Raw genomic sequence first — 24,495 nt, 5'->3', positions numbered from 1 at the left:
CTCCTTGTCCTATTCCGACTACGAGGCGGGGGGGGGGGGAGGGGCGCGTGGCCAGCCCTTGCCTCCTCTCCTCTCTTCCGCCTAGGCCCACTAAGGCCCATTTGATTCCCGGGGGGTTCCGGTAACCTCCCGGTACTCCGGTAAAATCCCGATTTTATCCGGAACACTTCCGATATCCAAACATAGGCTTCCAATATATCAATCTTCATGTCTCGACCATTTCGAGACTCCTCGTCATATCCGTGATCACATCCGGGACTCCGAACAACCTTCGGTACATCAAAACGTATAAACTCATAATATAACTGTCATTGTAACGTTAAGCGTGCAGACCCTACGGGTTCGAGAACTATGTAGACATGACCGAGACACGTCTCCGGTCAATAACCAATAGCGGAACCTGGATGCTCATATTGGCTCCTACATATTCTACGAAGATCTTTATCGGTCAGACCGCATAACAACATACGTTGTTCCCTGTGTCATCGGTATGTTACTTGCCCGAGATTTGATCGTCGGTATCTCAATACCTAGTTCATTCTCATTACCGGCAAGTCTCTTTACTCGTTCCGTAATACATCATCCCGCAACTAACTCATTAGTTGCAATGCTTGCAAGGCTTAAGTGATGTGCATTACCGAGAGGGCCCAGAGATACCTCTCCGACAATCGGAGTGACAAATCCTAATCTCGAAATACGGCAACCCAACAAGTACCTTCAGAGACACCTATAGAGCACCTTTATAATCACCCAGTTATGTTGTGACGTTTGGTAGCACACAAAGTGTTCCTCCGGTAAACGGGAGTTGCATAATCTCATAGTCATAGGAACATGTATAAGTCATGAAGAAAGCAATAGCAACAAACTAAACGATCAAGTGCTAAGCTAACAGAATGGGTCAAGTCAATCACATCATTCTCCTAATGATGTGATCCCGTTAATCAAATGACAACTCATGTCTATGGTTAGGAAACATAACCATCTTTGATCAACGAGCTAGTCAAGTAGAGGCATAGTAGTGACACTCTGTTTGTCTATGTATTCACACACATGTATTATGTTTCCGGTTAATACAATTCTAGCATGAATAATAAACATTTATCATGATATAAGGAAATAAATAATAACTTTATTATTGCCTCTAGGGAATATTTCCTTCATCCTCTCCTAAAGCCTTCGAAGACTTTGGAATTGTCAGCTTCCATAACCACAAGACAACGGTACTTACCAAAGACAACAGCCATATCAAGATCGCAAAGCATTGAGACAGACATGAGGTTGTATCCTAAGGACTCGACACGCATGACTTTGTCCATGTGTCGATCCTTTGTGATCGCAACCTTACCTAGACCCAATACCTGACTTTTGCCTTTGTTAGCAAAGATGATATGGTTCAGATGCGATGGAGATAATGGAGCATCCATCAATAGATTCTTGTCACCAGTCATGTGATTTGTACATCTATTATCGAGGACCCACTCAGTGGCTTTGGGTTGATCATTCCGCAGATGAATTAGTGCAGTTTACGAACTCATATACTTCTTAAGTGAAGAATATGACATCAAATCATCAGATCAATTTCATCAAGCAATAGAACAGATATAGCAGTATGAGGATGTGAGAAATGAAAGTTCATTTCTTCATGGTTAGCCTACGTCCTATCAAGCACATTCAGGTCTCCAGCAAATTCTTCAGACGATTACATACGTCTGGAGACCTGACCCTACAAAAGAGATTAGTTCTTTTTCTTCACCACCCACATCTGAAGGGGTGGCAAAGATTTCATCACTCTGCGAGCTCCATACGAGAAAGGTGGCATAGAAGCCAGTCCATTTCATTTCACATAAGAGGAGTGAGGATAAGCATATGAATAAGCAGAGAAATTCTTCGAGGACTTATGAACATGATGATTAGAAGAATAGTGCTCATATTCATAACCCTTAGCTTTTCCCTGCGAAACAGAGTTGTTAGCACAATGATATTCATGTGAGGACTTTGATCCTTTTGAGGAATTTGGTCCATATGAAGAATTTGATCCGGGGTTCCTATTCTTCACAGGTGGTGTCCTGAGGACACTCACCTGAAGACTTTCAAGGCACCTTTTGGGAACCCAGATTTTCTTCATAGGGGAACCGTTCCTGCAGTTAGTGCCAACATATCTAGCAAATACTTCACCATTCTAATTTTTGAACAGTTTATAGTTGGAGTCAAATGACTCATCATCAGAATGAGGAGATTCACATGCAAATCCAGATAAGTTAGATGAATCAATTGGAGGTCCCTTTGCAGCAACCCATGAGGTTTTGGGGTACTGCTCAGGCTTCCAATATGTACCATCAGCATTGAGTTTCCTCTCAAAGGCAATACCCTCTTTCCTAGGGTTCCTGTTGAGGATCTGCTTTTTAAGCACATCACAAAGAGTCTGATGCCCTTTGAGGCTTTTGTACATGCCTGTCATGTACAATTCCTTCAGCCCTGCATCGTCAGTGATACTAGCAGTGTCCTCAGGTGAAGAATTAGTGATAGCAGAGGCAGGTGAAGAATTTGAAACATTAGCAGCATTTGAACATTCACGTGAAGAATTAGAAGATTCACGTTCAATGCACTTCAAGCATGGAGGAACAAATTCTTCCTGAGAAGCGCTGACTTTTTGAGCAAGTAATGAATCACACTCCTTCTGAAGATCTTCATAGCTCACTCTTAGCTTCTCAAGATCTTACTTTGTTTGAAGAAGTTCATAAGAAAGCTTCTCATGATCAGATAAGAGAGTGTTATGATGATCTTGAAGGGTGTCATACTTAGTATGAAGTCTTTGAAGATTTTCAGCCAAAGCTTTTGACTGATCCATTTCTTCAACCAACATATCATCGCTCTTATTTAGCATGTATTGAACTTTTTCCAAAGCTCATTGTTGTTTAGTGGCAAGGGAAGCAAGTTTGACATAGCTGGGTCCAAATTCATCACCAGATTCATCATCACTAGACTCGGATAGGTAGCATTCAGTTACCTTAGCATCTTTAGCCATAAGGCATGATGCAGAAGATGATTATTCTGGTTTGAATGTCATCGCTTTGATAGATTCCTTGAAGTCCTCAAACCAAGGATCATGACAGGTTCGATGACCTTCATAGACCTCAGAGAGACGGTCCCAGATAAGCTTCGCATGATCGAGATGCATGATATTCCTGAACTAATTTTGAGACAGACAGGAGCAGATGACGTCCTTCGCCGTGAGGTTGAGAAGAGTGTACTTGCCAATGTCATCGGCTTCCGCCATCTTGCACAGATTAGTCAGACCAATCTCAGTGATGGTCCACAGCTCGCTGTTCATCGCCATGAGACGCTTCTTCATCATGGCCTTCCACTTGGGATACTCGTGACCGTCAAAGATGGGGCATGTCACTTTCTTCATACATGCGGTCGACATAACTAAAACTCCAGGTGGTTAAACCAAAATCACATAGAACAAGGGAGTACCTTGCTCTGATACCAATTGAAAGTGTGTTATATCGACTAGAGGGGGGTGAATAGGCGATTTTTATGAATTCTTCACTGAGGAATTTGCAGGTGAGGAAATTCCTTAGCGAAGAACTACTAGCAGCGGAATAAGTACTCAAAAGTAAACATAACAGAACACAAACATAGTCATCATGATGAAACAAAGACAGGCACAGAGTACAGAAAGCGTAAGCACAGGATAACACAGGATGAAGACAAACACACTGAAGAAATTGAACTAAGGAATTTGAGAAAATCTTCAGTCAAAGTATTCAAACACAGACACGAACAAGCACTCAACACAGTTATGAGGAAATGAAAGAGTTGAGGAAATAGAACCAATGAGCTTGGTGAAGACAATGATTTGGTAGACCAGTTCCAACCGCTGTCTCAGTTGTACATCTGGTTGGAGCGGCTAGGTATTTAAACCTGAGGACACACAGTCCCGGACACACAGTCCTCACTGTATTCTCCTTGACCTAAGGTCACACAGACCTCGCCCAATCACTCGTGGTAAGTCTTCAGGTGACTTTCGAACCTTCACAAACTTGGTCACTCGGTGATCCACAATTCCTCTTGGATGCTCTAGACCTTGACGCCTAACCGTCTGGAAGAAGCGCAATCTTCAAAGGTAACAAGCGTCGGATCCATGCAGGATCAATCTCTTCAGTGATGCTCAATCACTTGGGGTTTGTAGGTGTTTGGGTTTGGGTTTTTCTCACTTGATGATTTTCGCTCAAAGTCCTCGGAGGATGGGATGCTCTCAAATGAAAAGTGTCAGTTTCTCTTGGAGCAGCCAACCAGCTAGTGGTTGTAGGGAGCGGCTATTTATAGCCTAGGGAGCAGCCCGACATGATAAGACATAAATGCCCTTCAATGATATGACCGTTAGGTGGGTAGATATTTTGGGACAGCTGGCGCATAGCACAGCAACGGTCAAAAATTTGAGTATCAAATTCCTCAGGGCTATCATGTTCCTCACTATGTAGGTAATCCGCACTGGCAAATTCCTAACTCCTCAGTGAGAACAAATTACTCAGAGACCAGAAGAACTTCATCTCTATCACTGAAGAATATGACTGAATTGTATGATATTTCCAATGGCTTCACTCGAAGGGATTGGTAGGTGTAGGATTTTGAGTTGAGCATCACATGGAAATTTTTCCTTAGTATTTCCTCGACCCCCTTTAACAGTACGGTGTTTCCTATGACTCAAGAAAGAGAAAAAGAAACTACGAAAACAAAAGTCTTCACGCATCATGTTCCTCGGATGAATATACCAAGTCTTCAGGATTGCACCAATTTCTTCACTTTCAAAGTCTTCAGAAATCCATAGTCTTCAGAAATCCAAAGTCTTCAGTCGAAGAACTTCATTTTTAGGGGTTGACTGTCTCTGTAAATATCAAACTCCTCATAGACTTATAGACTCATGTACACTCAAAAACACATTAGTCCCTTAACCTATAAGTCTTCAATACACCAAAATCACTAAGGGGCACTAGATGCACTTACAAATACACACTTCTGAACCTCATGGCGAAACACATCATCTGATCTAGCTTTTCACAAATCAGTTCAGGAACGTTATGCATCTCAACCATGCGAAACTCATCTGGGACCGACTCTCTGAGGTCTATGAAGGTCATCGATCTCACCATGAACCCTGGTTCGAAGAATTCATGGAATCACGCAAGGCTATGACTTTCAATCCAGAATCATCATCCTCTGCACCATGCCTTCTAGCAAAAGGTGCCAAGGTAACTGATTGCTACTTATCTGAGTCAAGTGATGATGAATCTAGTGATGAATTTGGACCCAGTTATGTCAAACTTGCTTCCCTTGCCACTAAACAACAAAGAGCTTTGGAAAAAGTTCAAAACATGCTGGATAAAAGCGATGATATGTTGGGTGAAGAAATGGATCAGTCGAAAGCTTTGGCTAATAGTCTTCAGAGACTTCAGTCTAGGTTTGACACCCTTCAAGCTCATCATAACACTCTCCTATTTGATCATGAGAAGCTTTCTTATGAATTTCTTCAAAGAAAGCAAGATCTTGAGCAGTTAAGAGTGAGTTATGAAGATCTTCATAAGGAGCACGATTCATTACTTGCTCAACAGATCAGCGCTACTTAGGATGAATTTATTCCTCCATGTTTGAAGTGCATTGAACGTGAAACTGCTAATTCTTCACCTGAATGCTCAAATGCTTCCATTGTTGAAAATTCTTCAACTGCCTCTGCTATCACTAATTCCTCATCTGAGGACATTGCTAGTATCACTGATGATGTAGGGCTGAAGGAATTGTATATGACAGGCATGTACAAAAGCCTCAAATGGCATCAGGCTCTTTGTGACGTGCTTAAAAGGCAGATCCTCAACAGGAACCCTAGGAAAGAGGGTATTACCTTTGAGAGGAAAATCAATGCTGATGGGACCTACTGGAAACCTGAGCAGTATCCCAAAACCTCATGGGTTACTGCAAAGGGACCTTCAGTGGATCCATCTACTTTATCTGGTTTTACATGTGAATCTTCATATTCTTCTGATGAGTCAATTGACTCCAACTATAAACTATTCAAAAACCAGAATGGTGAAGTATTTGCTAGATATGTTGGCACTAACTACAGGAACGGTCCTCCTATGAAGAAAATTTGGGTTCCCAAAAGGTGCCTTGAAAATCTTCAGGTGAATGTCATTATGACACCACCTATGAAGAATAGGAACCCCAGATCAAATTCTTCATATGGACCAAATTCTTCATATGGATCCAAGTCCTCATACGGACCAAACTCCTCACATGGATCAAATTCCTCAAAAGGATCAAAGTCCTCATGTGAACATCATCGTGCTAACCCGTCTGTTTCGTAGGGAAGAACTAAGGATTATGGATATGTGCATTATTCTTCAAATCATTATGTTCATAAGTCCTCGAAGAATTTCTCTGCTTACTCTTATGCTTACACTAACCCCTCTTATGTGAAACGAAGTGGATTGTCATCTATGCCATCTTTCTCTTATGGAGCTCGCAAAATGATGAACTCTTTGCCACCCCTTCAGATGTGGGTGGTGAAGAAAAAGAACTAACCTGTTATGCAGGGTCAGGTCTCCAGACGAACTTAATTGTCTGAAGAATTTGCTGGAGACCTGAATTTGCTTGAAAGGACGCAAGCTAATCATGAAGAAATGAATTTTCATTTCTCACATCCTCCTACCGCTTTATCTGTTTTATTGCTTGATGAAATTGATCTGATGAATTTAATACCATATTCTTCATTGATGAAGTATATGAATTCGTAAGCTGCAATAATTCATCTGCGGGATGATCAACCCAAAGCCACTGAGTGGGTCCTCAATAGTGGATGTACAAATCACATGACTGGTGACATGAGCTTATTGATGGACACTGCTTTATCTCCATCTCATTTAAAGCATATCACCTACGCTGACAAAGGCAAAAGCAAGGTATTGGGTCTAGGTAAAGTTGCAATCTCAAAGGATCGACACATGGACAAAGTCATGCTTGTCGAGTCCTTAGGGTTCAACCTCATGTCTGTCTCAATGCTTTGTGATCTTGATATGGTTGTTGTCTTTGGCAAGTATCGTTGTGTTGTGATCATGGAAGCTGAGAATTCCAAAGTCTTCGAAGGCTTTAGGAGAGGAGATTTGTATATTGTTGATTTCACTACAGGACCACAACCTGCTACATGTCTACTTGCAAAAGCTTTAGAAGGCTGGCTATGGCATTGTCGACTTGGTCATGCTGGCATGAGGAATTTTCACACGCTCGCGAAGAAGAAGCATGGCATTGGCATTGAAAATGTCAAATTCCTCAAGGATCACTTATGCGGAGCCTGTGAAGGTGGAAAAAATGACCAAGGCCAAGCATCCATCAAAGACTATCATGACTACTACTTGACTATTTGAATTACTTCACATGGATCTCTTTGGCCCTACTCACTATGCCACATTTACTAATGTTGCATCCTTATATGGATTTGTCATTGTTGATGATTATTCTCAATAGACATGGGTCCATATCATCACTTACAAAACTGAAGTGCAGGAAGTCTTCAAACGATTTTCATCGAGGGCTTCAACCAACTTTGGTGTGAAGATCAAGCACATCAGAAGTGATAATGAAACTGAGTTCAATAACACTGGTCTTGATGACTATCTTGATAAACTTGGTATTACTCATGAGTTATCTGCTCCTTATACTCCTCAGCAAAATGGCGTCGTGGAGCGCAAGAACAAGACTCTTGTTGAGATGGCCCGCACTATGCTTGATGAGTACAAGATGCCTCCTCGCTTTGGGCCTGAGGCAATTGATACTGCGTGCCACATCATCAATAGGGTATATCTTCACAAATTCTTCAAGAAGACTGCATATGAACTCCTCACTGACAAGAAACCCAATGTGAGTTATTTCAAAGTCTTCGGTGCTAAATGTTGGATTAGAGATCCTCATCACAATTCTAAATTTGCACCTAAAGCACATGAAGGTTTTATGCTCAGTTATGGTAAGGACTCGCACACCTACAGAGTCTTCCACACCTGTCATCACAAGGTTGTTGAAACTGTAGATGTGCGGTTCAATGAAACTAATGGCTTGCAAAGAGAGCACCTACCTCCCGTGACAGATGAAATACCTCCTAAGGAATCTATCAAGTTCAAGGCTACAGAGGATGTCATTCCTACCAAAGAATCTGCTGAAGAAGTCATTCCAGAACATGAAGAACGTCATGCTGATACACTTGAGGAAAATGGTGCTGAAGAAAATGCTAATCAAGTTCCTCAACGACAACCCGCTCTTCCTCGCATTGCAAATGAAGTGCAAATTGAGAAAATCATCAGCGTCATCAACATTCCAGGTCCTCTCACACACTCAAGAGCTTCACATTTATCTAACTTTTGTGGGCACTTTGCTTTCATCTCTATCACAGAGCCCACTAAGGTAGATGAAGCATTTCTGGAGCCTAAGTGGATTCAAGTTATGCAAGAGGAATTACATCAATTCGAGCTCAACAACGTCCGAGAACTGGTCAAACTCGCAGGCACAATATCATCAGCACAAAGTGGATCTACCGCAACAAGCAAGATGAAAATGGCCTTGTGGTGAGGAATAAGGCATGGCTTGTAGCTCAAGGCTACACACAGGTTGAAGGAATAGATTTCGATGAACTTTTGCACCTGTTGCTAGACTTGAAGCGACTCGCATATTACTTGCTTATGCTAACCATCATGAAATCACTTTATATCAAATGGATGTGAAAAGTGCATTCCTCAATGGTAAGCTTGAGGAAGAAGTATATGTTGCTCAACCCCCAGGTTTTAAAGATCCAAAGCATCCTGACAAAGTCTTCAGACTCAATAAGGCCCTGTATGGTCTCAAGCAGGCCCCACGGGCGTGGTATGATACTTTGAAGGAATTCCTCATGAAGAAAGGCTTCAAACCCGGTTCACTTGACCAAACTCTTTTCACTAAATGTTATGATGGTGAACTGTTTGTGTGCCAAATATATGTTGATGATATTATCTTTGGCTGTACTGACCAACGTTATGCTGACGAATTTGGTTATATGATGAGGGAAGAATATGAAATGTCTACGATGGTAGAATTGAAATTCTTCTTAGGTCTTCAGATTCGTCAACAGTGCAATCGCATATTCATATCTCAGGAGAAATACCTCAAGGATGTACTGAGGAAATTCGGCATTTAAGATTGCAAAGGCGTCAAAATTCCAATGCCCACAAATGGTCATCTATGCACTGATGAAAATGGCATTGACTTCGATCAAAAGGTATACCGCCCCATGATTGGCTCTTTATTGTAATTATGTGCATCTAGGCCAGATATTATGCTTAGTGTTTGCATGTGTGCCCGATTTCAAGCTACACCGAAGGAATCACACCATAAGGCTGTGAAGCATATTCTTTGATATCTAGATCACACACCAACACTTGGATTATGGTACCCCAAGGGCTCGGCTTTTGATGTCATTGGATATTCAAACTCTGACTATGCTGGTGATCGTGTGGACCGCAAGTCAACATCTGGCACATGCCATTTCCTCGGACGATCTTTGGTCTGTTGGTCCTCGAAGAAACAGAACTGCATATCACTGTCTACTGCTGAAGCTGAGTACATTGCTATGCTCAACTACTATGGATGAAGCAAACACTCAAGGACTACGACGTCAACGTGAAGAATGTGACACTCTACTGTGACAATGAGAGTGCCATCAAGATTGCTCATAACCCAGTTCAGCACTCGAAGACAAAGCACATTCAGATTCATCATCATTTTCTTCGTGATCATGTGTTGAAGGGCGACATCTCTATTGAGCATGTGAAGACTGAAGAACAGCTAGCCGATATCTTCACTAAGCCCTTGGATGAGAAGAAATTTAGCAAGTTGCGGTGTGAGCTAAATATCTTAAAATCTTCGAATGTTCTTTGAAAAGGACACTCATCCTAACACTTATGCAAAAAAATTGATGACTTAGATGTGTAACACATGAAGAAACGTTTTTCTTCAATCAATGAAGAATAACACTCTAAGTGTGAAGAAATTAACGAAGAATTTAATTCTCAGAACCCGTACGCGGTGTCCGAAATCATCATTCTTATACGGTGAGTCACGCCACCACCAAAAGTTGAAAATCTTCAATTTGAGTTTTTCATCAGTTTTGAATTTCCCCAGTTGTTTTTCAACTTGCATTGTCTTCACTATTTCCGTCATTTTTCTTCATTGGCTACATATACATATATAGGGATTGACTATTCGTCACCCTGGATGAGGAATAGTTATTCTTCACCCCCCTCTATTTTGCCATAAATGCACCATAATTTTACGTTCCGTAAGTTTTGTCTTATTTCTAACGTATAAAGAGACCGTATGAAAATATATAATTGTCATAAAAAATATTTTATGTTATGTAAAATTACAAACATAAAAACATAGTGTAAAATACACATAAACTGCGAATTTTCTTATTTTATGACCTATATTTTTATTTTCTTATGCCAAATTTTACGTAGTGAATCAATATGAATGTAACTATTTGAAATATAAACGTAATTTAATTATGAAATGATTGGAGCTTTGCATAACGAACACGGTGGGTCACGCCACCACCAAAAGTTGAAATTCCTTAGTTGTTCAAATTCTTCAACTTTGCATTGTCTTCACTATTTCCGTCGTTTTTTCTTCATTGGCTATATATATATATATGAGTTTATGTCCTCTATAGCATTCACTTATTGCTAATTATTCGAGTTGCTTGTTCTGCTAAGTGAATGTGATCGGACCCTTCCCCCTCTATGCTAAACTCAACCCAGTCTGTTCACAAATTCTTCATGTGCGTCCTATTTGAATATCTTTCAAAATCTTCATTGTGTCCTTGTCAGCTGAAAAAATTGCGAACGGAACTTTAAAACCTATCTTATCTAAATTTTCGGCTTTGCCGCTCAAATCGTTCCACATTCTATGCGATGTTTATCTTTTCACCCATGATCTCGCATGATCGTCACCTCTCTATACACGGGTGACACATGTCAAGCGAATGAGAAAGGTCAGGGGCACGTTCGTCCTATTTCCTCGGGCGAATGGTTTTTCACTTCGGTTATAAATACCCCTCTCCCTTCCTCACTTCACTTTTACTCCGCTCGTTCTCACTCCCTCACTCGAGATCCTCAACCCTAGCGCCGCCGCTACTTCCATCATCGCCGGTGAGGAAGAGCTTCACTGCCTCGACCTGGTCGCCGTCGTACTCATGCCGTACGCGGATTTCTTCACTCTACCGCCGTTGTAGCTGTCTTCCTCAGCCAAGTTAGGGCGTGGAAGATCTGAACTGACGAGCTTCAAATCTACACTTCCTAGTTCGTCGTGTTCTTTGTCAAGGGTAATTAAAAGTTCCTTTTACTGCCCTTGTTGATTCTGATGTTTTCTTCAAATCTTAAAAAGATGTTTATTCCTCAACTCTTCACACATTAAACACCTCACATATCATCTGTTCTTGATTTGTTTCTCTAAGCAACATTTTTCTTCAAGATTCCTCAATTGTGTGGATTTTCAAATCTGTACAACTCTGGAACCTAAGTCAAAGAACGCTTAGTGAAATTCTTCAAGACTCATCTGGTCAATTTCCTCAAGCGGATTAGATGATGACATTCCTTCTGCTGCTTCGTCAGAGCAGTTGGATGAAGAAATTGAAGTGGATGAAATCCCTTCAACCGCAATAATCTCATCGCCCATGCCTCAGTTCACTGTTGAAGAGGCCATCATTGAAGAAATGGATGAAGAAGAAGATGTGGACATTGGATGCATAACTCCAGTGATGAATGATGACTTTTGGGAAAGTCAGCACCCCAATTCTCCTCTGTTCACACCCCTTCAAAAAATTCCTCAGTCCCCTGTAACCACTGAAGTTCAAATGGGATCTGAAGAACCTCGTGCCACACCATCTTTCCATGAAGAAATTCCAGCCACTAGTGTTGAAGAGACTATAAATGAAGAATTGAAGTCCCAGGCTGTCACTGAAGAAGAACCTGAAAATCCTCAGCCTGTGGAACCTGAGATCGAGATCCCTGAGGTTGTGATGCAATTGGCTGACACTACTCACCCCAAGCCAAAGGATCCCTTCTCGAAGAAGCAAAAATTCAAGGCTGATGACTTCTTTGGCGAGCATGTATTCTTCACTGACTACAACCCTTATGACTCTGCTCGTCTAAGGAGGAAGCGTTTCTGGACTGCCAGCGAGGCCAACTTCTATTCTTCACCGGTTTTCAACAAGGACAAAATCTTCTACCATGAGCATATTCCTCACGTGGACATGGAATCGTTGCCTTGTTTCTCTCCTGTCCTCGGTGTGCTTCATGATGCGGGCCTCCTCAACTTTTGGTCTAACATTGTTGATTGGAATGAAGAGCTTATTCTTTAGTTCTACGCAACATTGCACATCAAAGGTGATCCTGAAGATATCAACACCTGGGTCTTGGACTGGATGACCGATAACACTCATTATAAGGCACTAGCCTCTGAATTACTTCACACCCTTCCAAGCAGTCCACCCAGTGAAGGAGCTCGCTGCCTGTACCAAGAACCTGAACTCACTGCTCATTACATGCAAGTTCTAATGAAGCCTCTGAAGCCCAGCCAAGCCCCAAGGACCAAATTCCTTGTGAAGGACTTACTCTATGTGCCCAGGACAGTCTATCATGTTCTGACGAGGACAATGAGTCCTATCAAAGGCCATGACTCATCTGATGAGGAAATAGTTGGCATCATGAAGAATCTGCTATTCAACATCATTCATAGCATTCCTGTCAATTACTATGATTTCTTCATGAGGACTCTAGCAAATGTTTCTCTCTCTATATTTGAGTTGAAGCCTTATACTCCTTGGATTATGAGATTCCTCAGAACAAGGTCTTCACTCAACTACAAGGCTGATTTTCAGAATCACCTCAGCTACCTGCCCCCGATTGAAGTCCTCAGGCAGACTTTTACTTCAACTGATGAAAAGGACAAGGCACCTATTATCATTAATGAAGGCATTCGTCCATTGGATGGTCAGTTTCACAAAGCTGAATCTTATTCCACCAATGATGACTCTGCCACTCATGACTCTGCTGCAAATGCATCCAAGTCAAATCCTCAAGCCACAGCTCCCAGGGTGATGACTGACCGTAAGCTGCTTCTTAGTTTTCACCAGAAGGTGGATCACAACCATAAATGGGTTAAGCGTCAGTTTGGTTCAATTCTTCACAACATGACTGCTACACATAATGCAGTGAAGAAAAACCATTACTACCTCCATGAAGTTTTCGGTCGCACCTGGGCTGTCTTATCACATCTATATGGTGAAGAAGATCTGAAGCAAATGGGTCTCAAGGAGAACTTTGACTGGTCTGTACCTCCTCCGAAGAAATTCAAGAAGGTCAAAGTTCCTACCTTGGTGGCCAGCTCATATTCTTCATCCCGTGACACCGACGAGTATGAAGACTTGGACGACACTGCGGCAGACCCTACAACGACAAACGACCCCAACAACGCTGGCACTCCTCCATCAACTTGATATTCTTCAGGGGTGTTAGTCCTCATTTTCGATCCTTTTGGTCATTCAATGACAAAGGGGGAGAAATTTGAGTTAGTCTTCAAGCGGGTGTACCTATATGGGCGTTTTTTCTAAGTTACAACTCTCATTCTTTTGAAGACTTTGCTGGATCGAGTTGTAATCTTAAACTCTATGGTGGTATGATACTTTTGCTGAGTTTTCTGCATGCTTATTCCTCATTAATATTAATGCATGCATGCTGAATTACATCCATCACCATATTTCGTCATGCATTTCAAATTCTTCATATTATATGTTAAATGCGTGTATGAATTACAAGATATAGGGGGAGATCTCCATGATTCTACTCTTCAAAGTGTGCATTGCTTCAAAAGCAAATTCCTCACTATGCACATCTTCAGGGGGAGTTCTTCTATATCTTGCAATCAAATTCCTCAATTTTAGTATTTACACTTCATATGTTTATCCCCATTGAAAACTTAACCTATATTGTCATCAATCACCAAAAAGGGGGAGGTTATAAGTGCATCTAGTGCCCCTTAGTGATTTTGGTGTGTTGAATACTTATAGGTTAAGGGACTAATGCGTTTGTGAGTGTACACAGGTCTATAAGTCTATGAGGAGTTTGATATATACAGAGAAAGTCGACCCCTAAAAATGAAGTTCTTTGACTGAAGACTTTGGATTTCTGAAGACTTTCTAAAGACTTTGAAAGTGAAGAAATTGGTGTAATCCTGAAGACTTGGTATTCATTCGAGGAACATGAAGCGTGAAGACTTTTGTTTTCATAGTTTCTTTTTCTCCTTCTTGAGTCATAGGAAACACCGTACTGTTAAAGGGGGTCGAGGAAATACTAAGGAAAAATTTCCAAGTGATGCTCAACTCAAATCCTACACCTACCAATCCCTTTGAGTGAAGCCATTGGAAATCTCATACAGCTCAGTCAATTTCTTCAGTGACAGAGACGAAGTTCTTCTGATCTCTAAGGAATTTGTTCCGACTGAGGAGTTAGGAATTCGCCAGTGCGGATTGCCTACACAGTGAGGAACATGATAGCCCTGAGGAATTTGATACTCAAAATTCCGACCGTTGCTATGCTATGTGCAGTTGTCCCAAAATATCTACCCACCTAACGGTCATATCATTGAAGGGCATTTATGCCTTATCATGTCGGGCTACTCCCTAGGCTATAAATAGCCACCCCCTACAACCACTAGCTGGTTGGCTGCTCCGAGAGAAACATACACTTGTCATTTGAGAGCATCCCATCATCCGAGGACTTTGAGTGAAAATCATCAAGTGAGGAAAACCCAAACCCAAACACCTACAAAGCCAAAGTGATTGAGCATCACTGAAGAGATTGATCCTACGTGGATCTGACGCTTGTTACCTTTGAAGATTGTGCATCTTCCAGACGGTTTGGCGTCATGGTCTAGAGCATCCAAGAGGAAATTGTGGATCGCCGAGTGACCGAGTCTGTGAAGGTTTGGAAGTCACCTGAAGACTTACCATGAGTGATTGGGCGAGGTCTATGTGACCTTAGCTCAAGGGGAATACGGTGAGGACTGAGTGTTCTGAGCTGCGTGTTCAGGACTGGGTGTCCAGGAGTGTGTGTCCTCAGGTTTAAATACCTAGCCGCGCTAACTAGATGTACAACTGTCACAACAGTTTGAACTGGTCTACCAAATCATTATCTTCACCAAGCTAACTGGTTCCATTTCCTCAACTCTTCCATTTCCTCATTTCTGTGTTGTGTGCTTGTTCATATCTGTTTGAAGACTTCGGCTGAAGACTTTCTCTATTTCCTCAGCTCAATTTCTTTAGTCTGTTTGTCTTCATCCTGTGTTATCCTGTGTTTACGCTTTCTGTACTCTGTGCTTGTTTTCTTTTCATCATGAAGACTATGCTCATGCTCTATTATGTTTACTTCTGAGTACTTATTCCGCTACAAGTAGTTCTTCACTCAGGAATTTCCTCACCCTGAAATTCCTTAGTGAAGAATTCATAAAAATCACTTATTCACCCCCCTCTAGTCGATATAACGCACTTTCAATCATCACTATAAAGCCTTGCAAGCAATGTGACTAATGAGTTAGTTGCGGGATGATGCATTACGAAACTAGTAAAGAGACTTGCCGGTAACGAGATTGACCTAGTGATATGTCTCCAACATATCTATAATTTTTGATTGTTCCATGCTATTATATTATTTGTTTTGGATGTTAATGGGCTTTATTTTACACTTTTATATTATTTTTGGGACTAACCTATTAGCTGGAGGCCCAACCCAAATTGCTGTTTTTTGCCTATTTTAGTGTTTCGCCGAAAAGGAATATCAAACGGAGTCCAAACAGAATGAAACCTTCGGGAGCGTTATTTTTGGAACAAACATGATCCAGGAGACTTGGAGTGGACTTCAAGAAACAATCGAGGAGGCCAAGAGGCAGGGGGCGCGCCCACCCCCCGGGCGCGCCCTCCACCCTCGTGGGCCCCTTGTTGCTCCACCAACCTACTTTTTCCTCCTATATATATCTACGTACCCCACAAACATCCTGGAGCACCACGAAAAGCTAATTCTACCACCGCAACCTTCTGTACCCAAGAGATCCCATCTTGGGGCCTTTTTCGGAGCTCCGCCGGAGGGGGCATTGATCACGGAGGGCCTCTACATCAACTCCATGGCCCCTCCGATGATGTGTGAGTAGTTTACTTCAGACCTTCGGGTCCATAGCTAGTAGCTAGATGGCTTCTTCGCTCTCTTTGGATCTCAATACAAAATTCTCCTTGATTCTCTTGGAGATCTATTCGATGTAATCTTCTTTTGCGGTTTGTTTGTCGAGATCCGATGAATTGTGGGTTTATGATCAAGTTTATCTATGAACAATATTTGAATCTTCTCTGAATTATTTTATATATGATTGGTTTATCTTTGCAAGTCTCTTCGAATTATCAGTTTGGTTTAGCCTACTAGATTGATCTTTCTTGCAATGGGAGAAGTGCTTAGCTTTGGGTTCAATCTTGCGGTGCTCGATCCCATTGACAGAAAGGGAAACGACACGTCTTGTATTGTTGCCATCGAGGATAAAAGATGGGGTTTATATCATATTGCATGAGTTTATCCCTCTACATCTTGTCATCTTGTTTAAGGCGTTACTCTGTTCTTATGAACTTAATACTCTAGATGCATGCTGGATAGCGGTCGATGTGTGGAGAAATAGTAGTAGATGTAGAATCGTTTCGGTCTACTTGTCACGGACGTGATGCCTATATACATGATCATGCCTAGATATTCTCATAATTATTCGCTTTTCTATCAATTGCTCGACAATAATTTTTTGACCCACCGTAATACTTATGCTATCTTGAGAGAAGCCACTAGTGAAACCTATGGCCCTCGGGTCTATTCTCCATCATACAAGTTTCCAATCTACTTTATTTTGCAATCTTTACTTTCAATATTTATCATAAAAATACCAAAAATATTTATCTTACTATTATCATCTATATCAGATCTCACTCTTGCAAGTGGCCGTGAAGGGATTGACAACCCCTTTATCGCGTTGGTTGCGAGGTTCTTATTTGTTTGTGTAGGACGAGGTGACTCACGCGTGGTCTCCTACTGGATTGATACTTTGGTTCTCAAAAACTAAGGGAAATACTTACGTTGCTTTATTGCATCACCCTTTCCTATTCAAGGGAAAACCAACGTAGTGCTCAAGAGGTAGAAACTAGGTATGAGGATACCGACGATCAAATCTCGGGCAAGTAACATACCGATGACAAAGGGAACAACGTATGTTGTTATGCGGTTCGACCGATAAAGATCTTCGTAGAATATGTAGGAGCCAATATGGGCATCCAGGTTCCGATATTGGTTATTGACCAGAGAGGTGTCTCGGTCATGTCTACATAGTTCTCGAACCCGTAGGGTCCGCACGCTTAAACATTCGTTGACGATATAGTATTATATGATTTATGTATGTTGGTGACCGAATGTTGTTCGGAGTCCTGGATGAGATCACGGACATGACGAGGAGCTCCAGAATGGTCCGGAGGTAAAGATTCATATATTGGATGATATGGTTAGGCCAAGGGGTCAGGCCCATGCGGCTATAGGCCGGTGCAAAAGATAGTTTTGCGGAGGTCAGAGGCCAAACGTCGGAGACCCTGGCGTCTGGCCCTGGGCCAGACGCCCAGGCCCATGGCATCCGGGCCACATGCCAAGGATTGTGGCATTTGGTCCTGGAGTCCGAGTGGGACTCTTGCCTTTCGGGCAAAACCGACTTTGAGGAGGCTTTTACTCCAAGGATCGACCTCAGGGCTCAACATATAAATAGAGCGGTAGGGCTAGCACCCAAGAGAGATCAAGAATCACCAAGCCGTTTGCCGACAACCCCGTCCTATCTAGTTTATCCTCTGTCATAGTTTCTGTAGTGCTTGGTGAAGCCCTGCGGAGATTGTTCTTCACCAACACCGTCTCCACGCCTTCGTGCTGCCGGAACTCATCTACTACTTCGACTGTCTTGCTGGATCAAGAAGGCGAGGACGTCATCGAGCTGAACGTGTGCTAAACGCGGAGGTGCCGTACATTCGGTAATTGATTGGGACGGATCGTGAAGGTGTACGACTACATCAACCGCATTGTCAAACGCTTCCGCTTTCGCCTATGAGGGTATGTAGACACACTCTCCCCTCTCGTTGCTCTGCATCTCCTAGATAGATCTTGCGTGAGCGTAGGATTGTTTTTGAAATTGCATGCTATGTTCCCAACAGTGGTATCAGAGCCAGGTCTATGCGTAGATGTTATATGCACAAGTAGAACACAAAGGAGTTGTGGGCGTGGGTATATACATATTGCTTGCCCTCACTAGTTGTTTCTTGATTCGGCAGTATTGTTGGATGAAGCGGCCCGAACCGACATTACATGACCGCATTCATGAGACTGGTTCTACCGACGTGCTTTGCACACGGGTGGCTGGCGGGTGTTAGTTTCTCCAACTTTAGCTGAATTGGATTCAATGAACAGGGTTCTTTCTGAAGATCAAAAAGCAATCACTATACCGCGTTATGGTTTTTGATGCGTAGGTAAGAACGGTTCTTGCTAAGCCCGTAGCAGCCATGTAAAATGATGTGCACATGACTATCATAGAAACGTCTACAAATATTACACGGAAAATTATTAACCAGGTACTTTTGTTCCTTTGGACATATTATTTAACTAACAGAAATATGATATTACACTCACGTTGCAATTTACTTGTACCCAGGAATAAAAGAATGGAAGAAGCTAGGAAATACTTTCTTTTAAAACCAGATGGAGTAATCCTTGCATGCATGTGTTCCATCATCCTTGCATGCATGCCCACCGAACCATCCCATCCATCACTGATGTCACGTGGAGTGCATAAGGAGCAAAGGACTTCTGATTTGAAACCATTAATCAATACCAGCGATGTGGGCCATGGGATTGTGGGCTGCGCCAAGTTTCCTCACGTGTCAGGGCCTGCAGCTTCGGCCTTTGTCCAACTCGTGGACAATTTCCTTCGATCAGCAGACCGGGTGGAACACGTCTACGTACTCGTCCGTGTCTGTACTCCTTCAATAAATAGCTAGTCTAGGTTAGGGTTTAGACTTGGGTTTTTTTAGAGAAGTTTAGCTATTGCTACTTTTATTTGTCTTCGCTCGTAGCGGCTAGTGCGACCGTCAAGACATCCTATCGGAACCCCATCTTGTGGGATTAATCCCATCTAGCATATTCCCAATTTTGAGATTGCTTGGCTATTATTTTCTTGCATGTTCTTCGATTTGCTTGCAGGAAAAATCCTTCATGGATAGGTCTATCGCGCCGTTGGCTCGGTCAATAACGCCGTGGAGTTGGTTCAGCGATTGCCGTGGATATCAGTCGTGTACGGTTCTTCCTGTACGGTTGGTAGCCGGATCGTGAGGGTCAAGTCCCACCCAAAATCATAGTTATCCTCTCTCATCGAAAGATCGGGTCCCAGTTCACATCAAGTGGTATCAGTTTTCAGCTTCATCGGTGAGAGATTTATAGTTTTATTAGATTAGATTGATTTTAGTCCTACAACCCACAAAAAGCCAAAAAAACTAGATTAGTTCATCAGCTGCACCTATCTTTTTAGCCTTTAGCAATTTTTGCATCTAGTATTTGTGTAGTTGAATTTTTGGTTGCATTCATCTAATACTAGTGCTGGTCTAGATTAGTCCGAGAGAAAATTATCTACTAGATCGATCTGGTTTTTGTCCACCCTAAAGAAATCCCTTCCACTCAGCAGAAAAAACACAACAAGATTGCACCGGATTGTTACTGTTTTGCCGATTCTTACGTGCAGTCTGAGTTCGCATCCTTCTCGTCCGCCATTTCCCTCACGTAGAAGTTTTTCTTTCTTTGCCGGCCGTACGCGTCTTGCACCTGTCTGCCGCGTATGCTGTCTTGCATCTACGCTTGACATCAGACACCAGCCCACCTGTGTCTGCTAGACCACGCCATTGTGTCTGTCATAGTGCGCTGCTACTCGATCACTGTTTGGAGTTATCTGGCCACATCGTTCCATCAATATCTGATCTCAAGTAGTACACGATCTTGTAGCTTTTGGTAGCACTTGAGTTTGTACGTTTTCTTTTCTCCTGTTCTCTTGATACGTGTGTATACACGTTGGTAACCAGCTTGGTCAAAGGAAAAATAAAGAGAAAAGTAAGAAAAAATAGATAGTGAAAAAATAGAAAAAACAGTGGAAAAAAAAACAGAGAAGGAACAGTAAGAAAAAAACCCAGAGAAGGCCAGTTAGCATCTTTTGTAATATCTCTTACTGTCCAGAACAATTACTTTGTTCATCTACGTGATATCCGCTGGACATTTTTTTTCTGCTTTAGGTTTCCATATACTGCCATTTATACCTCACTTATATCTAGCTATTTAGAGCATTCATATTTTCATCAGCTTCCACTCATTTGATTTAGTATCTGGGTTTAGATTGTTTTATCTCTTGCTAGTTGACTGCCAGCACTAGTTAGAAGTTTGAGCAATTATTCAACTTGCATTGCTTTTTGCTAAATTGTGCCACTGATATTGTGAGTTGAGAAACCTTTGCCAAGCTACACTTTTTCCTACCAATAAGTACAGGTCCCGACACTACTGATTCCTGGTTATCGCTCCATCCAATCTTCATCGGTCGTTTGAAGCCAACACCAACGCGTCGATCACCACCTGTTGCATTGGTAAGAACAAGTAAGAATTTGATACTAAGTTTGAGTGCGAGCAAATTTTGTCCACCACATCCTGTTAGTTGATAGGGATTATACATTGTTTTTTTCTATTTCGCTAACAATGGCATAGGATCAGCCCACACTTGAGGGTCTCACCGCGGATGTGAAAGTCACTAGCGAGCGTCTTGCCCAACTTGAGGGTGCTCAGATTGCGACCGAAGAAAGGCTCAAGGCCATAGAGGATGCACAGGGTGTTGCAAACACACAGCTAAAGGACATCTTGTCACGTCTTGACGAGTTGCGGACTGCACCCCCCATCAACAACAATGCTGATCCTCGCAACTCCACAGGTGGCGGTGCTATTTCGCGAGCTCGGCGTGTGCCCATGGGTCATCCACAACACCCAGCTACTGCCACTGATGCCGCCACCATAAACCAGCACCAACAAATTCCTCCCCGCGTCGAGCAACATGGGGACAACTATGAGGATTATTCTGGTGACACCGAAGACGACCAAATGGTCAATCACCACAATGACCGTGCTCATCAACAACTACGTTTCAACCGTCATGGTATGGCACGAGGTCAAACCAGGTATGATGTTAGAGATTATGAACACTCTAGTGCCAAAATCAAATTTACTATGCCTGCTTTCAATGGTAAATATAATCCAGATGTTTATCTTGACTGGGAACTTTCTGTTGAACAAAAATTTGCATGTCATGATATTCCTGAGAACCAAAGAGTTAGGGCAGCCACTAGTGAATTTACAAACTTTGCTTCCATGTGGTGGAGTGATTATTGTCGTATTAATGCAAATAATATACCTACTACTTGGGATGCTTTAAAACGAGCTGTGCAACAGCGTTATGTTCCTTCATATTATGCTCGTGATAAACTAAATGAATTGCAATGTTTAAAACAAGGTAGCAGCTATGTAGAGGATTATTATCAAGAATTGCAAACTGGCTTAGTGCGATGTGGATTAGTTGAAACCGACGATGCTATGATGGCTAGATTTTTAGGTGGTTTGAATCGTGATATTCAGGATATATTGGACTATAAGGAGTACAATTCTATTACTCGTTTGTTTCATTTTGCTTGTAAAGCTGAAAGGGAAGTACACGGACGACACAACATGGGATGAGGTAACTTTTCTATAGGTCGTCGCTCATCATGGACACCCTCTTCTACTGTTTCGTCCACTAACAATGGTACACACCCATCAAGTTCAAAATCAGCTCCACAATCATCCGAGGCTTCGAAAGCAATTTCTCTAGCACCCACCACTTCGTCTGGACGCACAAGGGACATGAAGTGTCATATATGCAAAGGTGGCGGGCACTTGATGAAGGACTTCCCAAATAAACGAACATTCATTGTGCGGGAAGACGGTGAGTACTCCTCTGCTAGTGATTTGGATGAAGATACACGCGCTATGCTTGCCACTAATAATGCAGGTGACATTAAGGAGCATGACACAGAGGAGATACATATTAATGCTGAGATGGCCGATCAGTACCCAAGTCTTGTAACCATGCGAGTACTTAGTGCCCAGGTGGGGCATACTGAGATGCCTCATTGCCATAATCTTTTTCAAACTAAGTTTGTTGTCAAGGGGCATTCAGTTCGTGTGATCATTGATGGTGGAAGCTGCAATAATTTGGCGAGTATAGAGATGGTTGAGAAACTTTGCCTCACCACTACGAGACACCCCCATCCATATTACATCCAATGGTTCAACGACTGTGGTAAGTTGAAGGTAATACGTCGTGTGCGAGTACAATTTACACTTGGTTCATATCGTGATTACATTGACTGTGATGTTGTACCTATGCAAGCTTGTTCTTTATTATTAGGTCGACCTTGGCAATATGATAATAGTGTTACTCATCATGGCAGAACAAATTCGTATACTCTTGTGTTTGAAGGAAAAACCATCAACTTTCTTCCTATGACCCTGATGAAATAGTAAATGATGAAAAAGCTAAATCAACGGATCATACTATGCACACTATGCTTGCTGTCAATTCTGAAATGTTTCCGTTGAGTGTCCCAACTTGTGATCTGGATATACAGTGTACCCATTTAGTTAGTTTGCATCCCCATAATTCATACATAGACTTTGTGTGGGATCAAACTTTTCATGATATTCCTAATGATGCTATAACAAATTTATTTCATCCTCATGAGCTTACGCCTTTGGAACGGCCTATATATGTTGCATGTATTTTTATTTGCTCTATGATGTGTTCCAGGTAAATGAAAGCCGAGGACGGCTTTGTTTTCAAGAAAGGGAGGATGATGTGCACATGACTATCATAGAAACGTCTACAAATATTACACGGAAAATTATTAACCAGGTACTTTCGTTCCTTTGGACATATTATTTAACTAACAGAAATATGATATTACACTTACGTTGCAATTTACTTGTACCCAGGAATAAAAGAATGGAAGAAGCTAGGAAATACTTTCTTTTAAAACCAGATGGAGTAATCCTTGCATGCATGCGTTCCATCATCCTTGCATGCATGCCCACCGAACCATCCCATCCATCACTGATGTCACGTGGAGTGCATAAGGAGCAAAGGACTTCTGATTTGAAACCATTAATCAATACCAGCAATGTGGGCCATGGGATTGTGGGCTGCGCCAAGTCTCCTCACGTGTCAGGGCCTGCAGCTTCGGCCTTTGTCCAACTCGTGGACAATTTCCTTCGATCAGCAGACCGAGTGGAACACGTCTACGTACTCGTCCGTGTCTGTACTCCTTCAATAAATAGCTAGTCTAGGTTAGGGTTTAGACTCGGGTTTTGTTTAGAGAAGTTTAGCTATTGCTACTTTTATTTGTCTTTGCTCGTAGCAGCTAGTGCGACCGTCAAGACATCCTATCGGAACCCCATCTTGTGAGATTAATCCCATCTAGCATATTCCCAATTTTGAGATTGCTTGGATATTATTTTCTTGCATGTTCTTCGATTTGCTTGCAGGAAAAATCCTTCGTGGATAGGTCGATCGCGCCGTTGGCTCGGTCGATAACGCCGTGGAGTTGGTTCAGCGATTGCCGTGGATATCAGTCGTGTACGGTTCTTCCTGTACGGTTGGTAGCCGGATCGTGAGGGTCAAGTCCCACCCAAAATCATAGTTATCCTCTCTCATCGAAAGATCGGGTCCCAGTTCACATCATAAAACTTGCAACAACAAACTAGAGGACGTCTAACTTGTTTTTGCAGGGCATGTGGTGATGTGATATGGTCAAGACGTGATGATATATAAATTGTTGTATGAGATGATCATGTTATGTAACAGTTATCGGCAACTGGCAGGAGCCATATGGATGTTGCTTTATTGTATGAAATACAATCGCCATGTAATTGCTTTAGTTTTTCTCTAAGCGGTAGCTATAGTCATAGAAGTAATAGTTGGCGAGACGACAGCGATGCTACGATGGAGATCAAGGTGTCAAGCCGGTGATGATGGTGATCATGACGGTGCTTTGGAGATGGAGATCAAAGGCACAAGATGATGATGGCCATATCATATCACTTATTTTGATTGCATGTGATGTTTATCCTTTATGCATCTTATTTTGCATAGTACGACGGTATCATTATATGATGATCGGGTGTGACACCATTGCGACGGTATCTCCCTATGTATGCACCATTGCGACGGTTCTTCGTGCTGAGACAC

General features: G+C 42.2%; 1 pseudogene; it reads left to right on the top strand.

Moving 5' to 3' along the window:
* The window catches only part of LOC119272280, a 100,191-nt pseudogene that overhangs the window by 39,686 nt on the left and 36,010 nt on the right, over nt 1-24,495 (top strand).

This window comes from Triticum dicoccoides, chromosome 3A, assembly GCF_002162155.2.
Source record: "Triticum dicoccoides isolate Atlit2015 ecotype Zavitan chromosome 3A, WEW_v2.0, whole genome shotgun sequence".
Classification (NCBI taxonomy): domain Eukaryota; kingdom Viridiplantae; phylum Streptophyta; class Magnoliopsida; order Poales; family Poaceae; genus Triticum; species Triticum dicoccoides.
Note: the sequence above shows the minus strand (reverse complement) of the source record. Positions and strands in the feature narration are given on the sequence as shown.